The sequence below is a fragment of the Canis lupus genome, chromosome 11, assembly GCF_048164855.1.
Source record: "Canis lupus baileyi chromosome 11, mCanLup2.hap1, whole genome shotgun sequence".
Classification (NCBI taxonomy): Eukaryota; Metazoa; Chordata; class Mammalia; order Carnivora; family Canidae; genus Canis; species Canis lupus.
This window is the reverse complement of record NC_132848.1, coordinates 41,235,975-41,248,335: the sequence shown is the minus strand read 5'-3', so window position 1 is coordinate 41,248,335 and position 12,361 is coordinate 41,235,975. Positions and strand designations below refer to the sequence as shown.

General features: G+C 51.5%; 1 long non-coding RNA gene across 18 annotated transcripts in view; it reads right to left on the bottom strand.

Moving 5' to 3' along the window:
* Window positions 1-12,095, bottom strand: part of LOC140643050 (uncharacterized) — a 114,362-nt gene extending 102,267 nt beyond the window's left edge. For 12 of the 18 annotated variants that reach the window (XR_012039450.1, XR_012039449.1, XR_012039452.1 and 9 more), the window contains exon 1: window positions 9,838-9,995. This is a non-coding gene — a long non-coding RNA (uncharacterized lncRNA). Of the gene's footprint in view, window positions 1-1,765; window positions 1,919-3,492; window positions 3,852-9,837; window positions 9,996-10,750; window positions 11,029-11,632 lie in introns of those variants that run through there. The other 6 variants (XR_012039440.1, XR_012039446.1, XR_012039439.1 and 3 more) reach the window with 6 other exon arrangements.
* Window positions 12,096-12,361: the final 266 nt, after the last annotated feature.

The window sequence follows — 12,361 nt, the reverse complement described above, 5'->3', positions numbered from 1 at the left end:
CGGTTAGGTCTATTGAGTTGAGCATCTGTAAATTTTACTTACAGCCCTTCTCCAGGACAGAAGGTCTTATAATTAGAACCGTGGTTAATAGTAAAAACATCTAATATTAATAATTACAAGAAATTATTTTACATATATATTACATATATATATTATATATATAACTGGTATCTCCAAAATCCTGAAAATCCTCAGATGCAAACATGAGGGCAAAAAGAGGACAATCAAAAGTATTTACAAAGTTTCTCTTTAGGGTCCTCTGAATCTCACGCTATTAAAATACAGTATGGCGACTGGGTTCATATTCTCAGTAATGGAGAGAATATTTAGCCTTTTTCTGGATCCTCTCTGCCCTGTCTTCCCTTTGAGAGCTGAACAATCTGGATGGGACTGGTTGTTTTCAGAAGGAGGGAGTGCATCTGGCCCAAGTTTTCTTCTGCTAGTCTGCTCTTCTCTTCTCTAATGAGAGATAACTGACAGCCCTGTTTTGTATGAAATTATGGAAATCACAGGCTGCAGGAAAGGAGAGCCATTATTTCAGAACTGAAAAGGTGTGGGTGTCTTCAACTTCCCCCCCAAAAATTGCCCATCACTGGAAAGGAGCCAGTAAACTGCAAAGGGGCTGAGGACAGTGGCACATAACAGGAGCACAACAAGTCCGCCAAGGAGACAGCCAGAACGCGCTTTTCAATTGATTGCTACCTCCTTCCTAAACGTCCAAAAATAAAAACCACCTCCAAGCAGTTTTTAAGGCCGAGACAGAGAGGAAGCAGATACACAGAACCCTGTGAAACGTGGCTTCCCGGTGAGTGAACTCCAGGGTTGGGAGCAGGCTGGAGGATGGATGCAAGGGCTCTGGCGGCCCTGCTCAGCCAACGCTGTCCCTTTCCGGACCCGCGCTCACGTGAGTCCGGGCGTCCTCGAGTATCCCCGGACCCCAGGAGGGGTCTCTCGGGGAGTCAGACGGGACCAAGGCAAGAGGAGGAGACGCACGTGTAAAGGCGGGGTGTGTGTCGGGGCGGGGGAGTTGCGGGTGAATTCCAGGCTTGCTGATGTAGATCTCAAGGCTCAAGAGGTCACGCTTGCACCGGAGCCTCCCGCACCGCCCCTGCCCTGCCCTGCCCTGCCCGGCGCGCACCCCGCACTCACACGCACGCCCTCGCACACGCACCCCCTCGCACACGCACACGGCTCCGAGCCGCTGCGCTCGCCGGGCCGCCCAGGTGGCGCCCCTCCAGGCGCGCTCGCCGGGGGTGAGGCGGCCCAGCCGGGCACTGCCGCCGCCGGCGCACCGCGCGGTTCTCGGGGCTCCCGCGCCCACGGGGCCCCTACGAGGCGCGGCCGGGCGCGGACCGGAGAGCGGGCGGGAGCAGGCCGCGGAGGGGTGACGCCGGCCGCCTCCTCCCCGCGCCTCCTGCGCGCCCTCGCCCCCCTCCCGCCCCGCCGCGCCGCGCCGCGCCGCTCCTCCGCCGCAGGGAGCGGGCGCTCCGGGGAGGCGCTGGCGCCGCGGGTGCGCGCGCGGGTGGGCGTGGCCGTGGGCAGCGCGGAGAACCCACGCGGCCCGGGCGCCCCCGCGAGCGACGCGCCGGCTGCCCCGGCGCTGGCCTGCAGGGGGCGCCGCGCCTTCGGCACCCGGGGCTGGGGGCGGAGGGGCGCTGCGAGCCTCCCGGCGCAGAGGAGGGGCCGGCCGGAGCACCCCGACGGAAGCGGGCTTCCCCCGCGCCTGGCGGGAACGGTCGGGCGGAGTCCCGGGGCCGGGGCTCACCTGCCGCCGGCCGGGGCCGGGGTTTGCGCGCCGATCACCAGCGAGAGGCCGCGGGGCTTCTGTCCGCCCTCCGCTCGCCGCGGCCGCGGGAGGCCACGAGCTGGCAGGGGGAGCTCGCCACCTGGCCCTTTGCTTGGCGCGACTTAGTCCTTGCTCTGGGGTAGGGAGGGGGCGCCTTTCTTTTCTCTCCTCGCACAGCCGCGCCAAGCGGCGCAAAGTTTCCTGCTACTCGGGGCACGGAGGCGGATCAAGTTCGAGCCTCGCTTCCTGGCTGGGCCGCCCCGAAAGTGCCAGAAGTCTGGCCGGCGAGCTGCGCCCTGGGCTTCCCCAGCAGCCACCCTCAAATGCACGCCCCTTCCCCTGGCCGAGCGCGGATGCGGCGGGTCCAGCGCTGGGGGACCCGGAGACCCGGGAACCTGCCGCCGGCGCCGCGCCCACCCCTGCCCCTGCCCCTGCCCCTGCCCCTGCCCCTGCCCCTGCCCCCGCCCCAGCTCGCGGGCCATGCCCTCTTTCCCGCCCGGCGGGGCTCTGCGCCCCCGCCCCCCGGGGACATGCCCACCTTGCAGCATCGCGGGAGGAGAGTAGGGGCCACGCTCCCCAGGTATAGAGTTCGAGTCCTCACAGGCCACCGACGGGGGTTTGATCCGTCCCAGGGCCTCCACACACACCTCACGGGGGCGCCCAGGATCAAAAGTACCTTTGGAGTAAACTTGACTTGGTGAAACCTCGAACTCTGAGGGTATCTACGTCCCTTTCTCATTCCAGAACTTCATCTGAGCTTTGGGTAGTGACTGTCCCCCGTCCTGATGGGGACCCAGCAGGCAAGCCAGGGCCAGAGGTGTGCGAATTTTTTTATTTTAAAGACCCACATCTTATAAATGTGAGATTTTTTTTTTTTATCAGGCAGTACAGATTACTTAAAGCGTACCATTTCTTCGCGATCCAATTTTATTAGGATTTACTCTCATTTGTGCTCCACTTCTCTAGGGAAATAATGCTTTGATTAATGTAATCCTGGCCCGGGATCCGCCACATGCCCCTCGCCCCTCTCCCAAGAGAAAGGGCCTGTTTGACAAACAATAACAGAGCAGTAACTCTTGCAATCTGCCCACACCTTTGGGGGTGGCTGGGGAGAGGGTGACACACGTTCAAATGCCGTTTGCTAAATGCAATGGTGAGAGAAGGGAGCGGGCTCTGCAAGGAGCGAACTTTCCAGACGCAAAGCCCTGGGCATCGAGGCGCGGGGGCTCATGGGGAGGGCCTCCCGGTGGGGTGCGCGCGTGGGTGCATGTGCGCGCCTGCCCTCTCCTCGCTCCCAGTGTCTGCCTCTTTGTCCCCCGCCACAGGCCTCCGCCACAGGGATCTGCGCGCTCTGCGTGGGCAGTCCCCGGACCCAGGGCGCGTCCACAGCGCCCACCCGCGGCCCCAAAGCACCTCGAGAGCAGATCTTAGGAGATAAGCAGGCGCCGACCTGAGGTGCCCTGCAGCTGCCAAAACCTCGGCTAGAAACCTAGAAGGTGGGACCAAATTCAGTGGTTCTCCTCATGCACACATGCATGCTTCCATGCATCCATGCATCCATGCATACCAGACAAATCTGCGGACGCAGGCACGGAGAGCTGCACCTCGCCCCGGCTTCGGGTTGAGAACAGGCGCCCCCTTTCCCGCTCTCCCTCCTCCCGCGCAGCCCTGGCCCCCTCCCGAAGGGAGAACAACAGCTCAATTACGGAAAGAAGCGAAGGAAAGAAGTCCCAGGCTCGGAGGCGCCCGCTGCTGCTCCTTCGGTCCCCTTCCCTGACGCCCCGTCCCCACCCCCACCGTCCCCAGCTCGGGGAGGGCGGGGATGCGGCGGTGCGAAGGGGTCCTGCCCTGCTCCGCCGGAACAAAGCCCACCGCGGGAGCCCGCGGCCGCGCACCGAGCCGGTGACAAAGGCGGGCGGGCGCGCCGAGCTCCGAGTCTTCGCTCCTGCGGCGGAGCGGGAAGGAGGCCTGGAAGGTGGGGAGCGATTTGCACCCTGTCTTTCCTGGGCTGCTCCCACTTGCTCTTGTGTACCCAGTGACCTTCTAGGGTGACTCAGCGTTCACCTCTTCGTTGTCCCGCACCCCTCTCTCCCTCTTGTCCCCTTCCGTCCCCAGTCTCCCTGCCTTTCTCTCCACCTGACTCTTTTTACCTTTTCTCCTTCCCCTTTTGCCTTTTTTTTTAAAAAAAAAAACCTCTTTCCATTTCTCTTTTCCATAGAAAAGCAATGCTAATTTGACTTCTGAAAGCCGCTGTGGGCGTTCAAACGACAGTTTGAAAGACCTTCCAGGGCAGTGCTTAGGGAGAAAAGGAGTAATGGGATCCTCTTAATTTTATTACGCAAACTGTGATCTAAATAAAATAAAATGCAGCCTAAGAAAGCGGATCTTGGCCCTGGGACCCCCACAAGTCGCCACCTATTCGGGAGAAGTCGTTTCTGACAGCCACAAATGGGGGGGTCAGGGGGTGCGAGACCTCATGGCTGTGGAATTGAGCCCTTGAGCGTTTGGTGTGCCCCAAGGCAAACCCACTTTCTAGGGAAAGTTCCAGTCGGACTTTATAACCCTGGCAAGGAATCGCCTATCAGCCCTCTGCAGTGAAGTCGCAGTGTTTTTGAACTTATGATACTTCAATCATCAGTGTTTGTCCAAGTGAAGTTTCACTTGTTTGTTTTGCAATGTGAGCGGAAAAATAAAGAGAACAGCCTAGGCCATTTGGACAATATGTGCCAGGACTTATGGGGATTTTTGCACCCTGATATAATACTAAATTAGGATGTGAGGTCTGCCAAGCATCACTGTAAGCCTGGGATCCTCCCCTTGGGCTTTATTGAGTAAGCAGTCTCCCTACAGAAAATTTGAGAGAAGGGGAGCCTTCAAAGCAATAGGGGATATGTAACTTTCAACTTGGGACTAACCCCAGGACAAGAAGCTATGGTGAGCAGGGTCACTTAGTTCTCCTATCAAAGTCTCTTTGCCAGATAGAGGGCTGAAATTATATTGCTGCAAACCATGTAGTGGTTGAAGTATCAAATATCAATAAAAATTGGTAATGTATTTTAAAGGTGAGCGAAATAGCCACACTTTCTTGAAGACTCTCCGTGGCTGACGGGTCCAGGGTGGGCCTAAGGAGGGAGCCAGACAAGGAGTGAGAAACTTAGCATTCACAGAAGAGACACCTCATAGAAGCACCATTTGGAGGACATGTCCGAAAGAGCAGCCTTCAGCCTGGTAAGCTGCAGCCTGCACCCAGACAATAGCGGAGTTCAAATGCCAAAAGAAAAAAAAAAAAGAAAGAAAAGAAAAGAGAAAAGAAAAGAGCTAATAATAAAAAACAGAGACACTAAAGTGCAAGAATTGTTTTCTGGTGTGCCACAATGACTCTTATCCATTACAAAACTACCCAGTTCCAAGCCAGAAAGGAGACGCTTGTATAACGTATGGGGAACGGTTTGGATAGTGTGTCTCCAAAGGAGAAGGGAGTTCAATTCTGTTAGAACCACAAGCATCAAAAATCCAACCAGCCCTCTGGCAGGGCTGAGTTAATATTTCTGGGTTTTGTTTTTTAAAACACAGACACAAATACATACGCGCACGCGTGCATGTGTGCGCGCGCGCACATACACACACACACACACACACACACACACCAAGTTGACCTTGGAATATTTTTTCTAGCTAGGACATACCCACATGTTTTGGTTAATAAATCATCATCATCACTCCGGTCAATCAGCTGGGTTCTATGTTACCTAGCCCTGTGAATTTAAATTCGAAGAAGACCATTGTGTTGGGGGCTGGGGTGGGGAGGTGAGGGGGGCAGGCAAGAATAGTCCATCACATTGTGTCAGCTACGGCTTCCCTAGCGATTGGTAGTTTTCATTACCAGACTTGTCAGGTGCATACACGCAGCTAGAGTGGGCAAACACTTGGAAATGGGTTGTTTTAAAAGCATACTCTCGATAACCAACTTATCGTGCCTTTTTCATTTAGATTCCACGATCCGAAATGGCCTGTAGTTTAAAGCAGTCCTACGAGCATCAGAAGTGAAGCTTCTTACTATTTAGGGTGAGAATTTATTGTCTGAATTTATAATTGCTCCTCCAAACCCATCTTAAAAAAAAAAAAAAAAGCTAAGTGTTTGCTCCTTTCCTACAGATCAGATAAATCAGTTATCAAAGTGGTACAAAGAACTGGGCTGGGTAGGGGGGTATCCGCAGGCTTCAAAAAAACTTCGCAAGACCAAGAAATAACTCATCCACTGCCAAGACGACAAACGCTCATTTCCACCCAAAAGCTGCTGTTGAAGAGCCCTTTCCTTTGTATATGGCACACAGTGTGGGCTGTATGTTTAACATTTTAATTTGTAAATAGTAATGGCAAATGTGATTCTACACCGCTAAGGTATCAAAGCACCTTACCATTCTCAAACGGAAGCAAATGAGTAAATACCCATTTTGTGTTTTGTACGTTTGACCCAGGTAATGTTCTTCATTCTCTTTTGGCAAAAGCAATTTCACCATCCCCAACAATTAAAAGTCTGTAGCTTTGCCCAGCACTTGGGATCTTAATTCATACTCAGTTTGATCGTTTCCACCTCCAAATCATTATAGAATCCTAACACGATTCTATATGTCAGTTTTCAATTTAACTTGTTGCTTTACCCAGAATTATTATTTTGTTTCTTTTACTTTAGGTAACCTAAGACTATAGATTTCATGAGGAGCAAGCATTCTCTTTCATTGGGTGTGTGTGTGTGTGTGTGTGTGTGTGTGTCTTTAAGTACCTTTGCAAGAAAGGAAAGTAAGTAGCAGCCAAGATAGTTACAATCACAGATCTCCTGACACCAAAAAAAAAAAAAAAAAAAAAAAAATCAAGCTCTAAATATGTACAATTATTGCTTAACTAGTGTTTTTTTTTCCCCCTCAAACTCTCTGGCTAAAGAGAAAAAGTTTCCTTTCTCCTTAATAATTTTTAAATGCATTTAGCGACCCTGGGCACACAGAGTAAACTAGAGCTTTGAGGCAATCGTCCAGTTCACGTGAATCTCCCCCAGAAGTCTTTTGTCTGAAAAGTCCAGAGAGCTGAAGAAAAAGCAATGTTTGGACTCAGATTACACAGTTTCCTCAAATTTCCACCTTGTTTTATTAGCACAAACCTGACAGTACATTTCCTGACTCTAGATGTGAGAGCTCTCGGTCGAAAATCGTGGAACTAGAAATGTTGTTCAGAGTATGCTTTGCTTATATGATTCCCATAATCTCTCAGCTCTCCTGGAATTAAATGCCATTTGTACATGCAAACCTCGACTCTTTCAAGTTAGTTTCAAAGAAAAACTTCTCGGGGCTGAAACCTGGTTGACTTGGAGTTGAGTCTGAAAGAATACGGTGTCCTTTCCCCTCTTCCAGAGGGACATTAGAGCTCTCACGAGACGTGTCCCCTTCCTAACAGGCTCTGTGACACATTCACAGGTGTGCTGAACCACTGAACCGTGGAAGCCAGCTTCTCACTTCCAGTCACTCATGGCTTCCCTTCCTTAGTCATGGTCTCTAAATCTCCTTGGGAAAATTGTTAGTGACAAACTAATTCCTCGGAACCGGTCAGGATTTGCCCTTCACCATTTTAGGAAGTTTTCCGCACATCTTTTTCATCCTTTGCCACAATAAAGTCCAGTCTTCATTGGCAGTATCGAAAACTCTCTGAGGCAGAAAGCTGGTGCTCTGTTAAAACTTCTCTTCAACTGTGTTAATATTGTCCTAAAAAAAGTTTCAAGCCCACAGTTACCTCTCACCTCTGGCTATTTTATATTTTCTTTTTCCTAACAGGGCTTTCCAGGATAAATCCAAAAATCTTTCTACAACTGTAGGAAGTCCCAAGAATTGAAGTAGCCATTAAGTGTCAAATGGACTAAAAGAGATCCTGGTAGCCTTGACTAAATCTCCAAGAGCTTGGGTTTTACTTAGAAGTCAAGGCATGTATCAAGTTGAAGAACGTTTATTATTTAACAGATAATGCCTTAGAACGCATTTTTGCTCTCTTGCCTGCTTCCCCCAAAAATACAACCCGAAACGTGGCTTCTTAAGCAACTTATTCTGTACCCTTGATAATTTGTTTAATGTTTTTGCTTTCACAGCCCAATTTCTGCTTTCCAGCCCTACATACACACCACTGAGAGGAATGGACAATTTCTTTTTTTCTTTTCTTTCTTTCTTTCTTTCTTTTTTTTTTTTTTTTTTTTTTTTTAACTGTATTTCCTTCAGGGCCATTTCACAGACCGGGATGGGTGGGAGACGGAGAGGTCACGGTCCTCATATTTAAAACCCCGCGTTGTGTAATGAATTCGCTCCTCATTGTGAATATGAATAGAAAGGTAGGGGTGTTTGTTCCTTTGGCAAGTTTGGAGGAGCAGATTTGCTTTTGAAACAGCTACATTTTACTCAGTACCTGCTAAGATGAGTCAGTGCGCCCCCTGCTGACAAGTCAATAGTGGGACTCCTGAGCACTTCCAAAGTTTATTTTGTTCAGTAAACCGTGTCATATAAAATTAACAACAACCAATAAAATTAGCTTATATGTTTCAACTGTAAAAGTCCAAAACAAAATAAAGCTAGTTTTAGTGGCGCTAGAAATCTCTAGTTTGGCTTCTTCTCTTTGGCTGAACCAAGGTCCTTTTATCTAAAGCCCAGTGCACAAACATATAGCTTAATGTGACTAGTGTTCTTCCTTTTATTTCTTTCTCTATGGCAACCAATATGCTCTGCTCAGAAATGTTCCCCATCAAGGAAACAAATGATCTTCAGGGAGCAGCTCTATATGGCATCTGGTCCAATGGAGCACAGAGAGTTAACCCCAGTCAAAAGCAAGGCTGCCAAGCACGTAAACAAGGAGTGGAAAACTGGCGATTCTTACCCCCCTCCCCAACTGAAACCTCTTCCTCCCTCCTTACAAACCATTTCACTGATTTGGCATCAACTGTTTCCAAAGAAATTACAAATTTTAAATTGCAAGGTGTTCCGGATGCGAAAGTGCAATAAAATTCTGGCCATTCATTCGATTCTACCCCTCATCACACCAGACGCGGCTTCCTTTAAAAAGAACAAAACCAAGACGCTTTTACAATCCTCTCCAGCCTATTTCACGAAGGTAAGGTGCCCACACAGGCTTGGCCTTGGCCTAGCTATTTCCTCCAGCCAGATTTATCTAATTAACTGCACCTAGCAAGTAACTTCCCCCTCAATTTTTACAAAACCCAGGGACAGTGGCGGTGGGGGGTAGGGTGGGGGGGGGCAAGAACCGCTGTCAAAATGGACAACAAAGTAAAAATCTAGTTTTCGATAATAAAGCTCCAACGTCCTTTGGGAATAAAGTGTAGGATGTCCTGGTTAGTTTTGATTGATCACCCTCTTTTCTGATGGACTTTCACTCCCGAGCTGGGAGGCAGGAACTAAGGCTGCTCCCCAGACTCCGCATTAACCAGGGGTGCACTGACTTCCTGCCTCCTCTTCCTCCCCTGCTTCCTTCCACTGCAGTCGCTCAGCCCTTCCTTTGCCAAGCCCACCCCACCCCCCTGCTCCCAGCAGGAATCCCCCCCCCCCCTCACACTGCAATCCCAGACAAGCACACACGGGTCACCACATCAGTTCTGGCTACAGAAAGGGGGTGTCTTCCCCTCTAGTTATGATTCTCTAGGAAAAAAAAAAAGAAATATGTATAATACTGCGTGCTTTATAATCATTTTTCTAGGGCTTCCCCCCACCTCACAATCAACAATTAAAATTAATAGCACTCTCCTCCCCCACCCCAAAAAAAGTGAAATGCCTCACTGTGGGGAGCTTTGGAGTGAGTCCATCTTTTTATGTAATATTTTAGCAGGGTTGGGTTTTTTTACTCTCCCCCAGCACACTTTCCCTTCCTTCCTTCAAAACAGTTGCTCTGTGAACCCTCTCTTGTCCCAAGCAATGAAAATAAGCTCCCAAACCTACAAGAGCATAAATAAACCGGAAAGGAGGGGGGAAAAGGGAGAAAGCAGGTAAAGAAAATGAAAAAGGACTTACCGAGCAAACTTCCCGGCTTAGATTTTAAAATAAAAGAAGATGTTTTATTATTTTTTTAAAGGTGCCTGGGGGGGGGAAGGCATATTCTCAACTCCCCAGAACCGATGCATCCTTAGTCTTCCCTTTACACTGACTCCTCTAAACCCAGCTCTCCACCAGTCTATTATTTTCACCAAAATATATGAAAATGTATGCAAATGAAAATCAGCACTAACTGTTCTCCCCTTGTTATATACTTTGGATTTTTTTTTTCCAGACAAAACAATCACACTAGGCAAAGGGAGGGGGCGGATGGGGTGGGGCTGGGTGGGGGGAGGCTGGGGAGCTACTCGAGAACTAAGTACGCGGAGAGGGGGGAGGACAGACCTCGGAACAGAACTGTATTTCTGTTATCGAGGAGCACAGCGTTTTGGGGGGCTTCCCATACGCGCGCACACACCCTCCTTGAAAAGAAAGAAAGTGGATCTGTTTGCAGAGGCGCTATCACGTTTCATCAGGCCACCTGAGACTGCTTTTGAAAGCGTGTACTGTGAAATTCATAGCAGTAATTTAGACAAAATCCTCACTGTATATTAATGAAAGGCGGCCCCATGGCTCTGTTCCTATCCTCCCCATTCAGTGTAAACAAAACCACGAGACTCTCTCGGTTTTTGAGCCGGATCCAAGCAAAATCGGCAGGAAAGGAAAACACGGGGTGCTGGCACCGACTATTCAAACGTCTGCACCTGGAGATCTCAGATTTATTCAATGAAATCTGTGTTCCATCTTTTCTATATACATATACACATACATAAATATAAAAAGGAACCTTAGGGGGACGTCGAGGGAAAAAAATCCGTTCTGTTTGGGGTTTGGTTACCGCTGCCTCTCAGAGAGCTGCACCTTAGCAATAATGGCTTTGCTAAAAACCTACCTACCTACGGCGGTATCTCTCAGCCGGCAAGCAGGAGCTGGACCAGATCCTACATAAATCCTACGCGTCTACCGTTAATCTTGAGATCACGCAAAGGCGTAGCTTGCGGCTGGGCTCTGGCTTAAATGGAGTTCACCTAACTGCGTCCAGCCGGAGGCATTATTCATCGGGAGCGGGCGGCCGGGTCCGCGGGCTACCCGGAGCACCCCGGCGGCTCCGCATCTACCTCCGGGGCCGCTGGAGCTCAGGACTGCCGGCTGCAGGAGCGGGCTGGGGCGGCGGGCTGGGGCGGGCGCGGGGCGGGCGCGGGGCGGGCGCACCCGCGGCCGGGGTGCGGGCTGCACGCCCACGCACACTCATTAGGAACCTTGCGTTTATTGAATGTCCGAGTTGGGTTAGTTCATTGGAAATCCCCGAGGAGGGTTCAATTTGCCCTTGTTTTCGTTGCCACTTTCTCTTTTTTCTTGGTTCGCTGAGGTTCCTCTGTGCAGCGTTTCCGCTTGGCCGCGTCCCCCCACCCCCGCTTCTCCCGCCTACCCTGCGCGCGCCCCCTCCCGTCCCCCTTAACTCTTTCAGCCGGGCTGGGGCTGAGAATGCGTTTGTCGCCGCCAGCCCATCCACTACGCAAAGCCATCTGAAAACAGAAAAGAAAGGAAAAGCACCGCTGTGTCTAAGAATAGCGAGCAAGCAAAACCCCACTAATAACCACAGAGGAGAAAAAAAAAATATATATATATATATATATACATACACACACACATATGCACACACACGCACAATATAAACGATGGAGGGCGCGGCTAGGCTAGTGGATCCTGGTCCTCTAGGCCGGCTCCCGCTGCAATGGGAATTCCTGGAGCCGTTGGGGCGGAATACACTTACGATGGATCTATGGGGAAAGGTCGAGCTGATTGCTTTTCAAATACATCGCAGGGCTCCGCTGGCCGGCACCCTCCAAACACACAAGGACACGCTCGCTACTCGCTCGAATCCCAGAGGAGGGGGGAGAGAAGGAGGGAGGGAGAGCGCGGAGGCAGGGGGGTGGGGAGCGAGCGAGCCGCGGCGGCGAGCGGTCCGTCTCGCACGCGCGGGCACCGCGCTGGTCCTGGGCTGCAGGTTCCCCAGATGATGGCATCCGAGAACTTAAACAAAGGGGGCCGCCGCCGGCGCGCGGCGGCTGCGGAAAGTTGCGGTGGCGGATTTCCAGGGAGCGCGGCCGCGACCCGAGCCCTGGGCGATGCGAGCTCTCCCTTTCCACCCCCGCCGAGGCAGAGACGGGGGCCGGCTGGTGAAGGAAAGGGGAAACTTTGAAACCACTGGGGATCCGTCTGCCTCTAGGTATCAGCGTGAAGGGTGCATCCGCGCCGCGCGCGCTACAAACCTCGGGTGGGGGAGGGGCGGGGCGGGCGGCCACGCGACGCAGCACTAGGTGAAGTGGGTAGGTGGCTATTTTTCATGCTTTCTTTTCTTTTCTTTTTTTTTTTTTTTCCCTCTCTCTCCTCTCTTCATTTTCCTCCTGGTCCTAACCCCCCCCCTCCCTCTCCCTCCTCCTCCCTCCTCCTCCCTCCCTCCCTCCCTCTCCTCTCCTCTCCTCTCCCCTCCTTCCTCTCC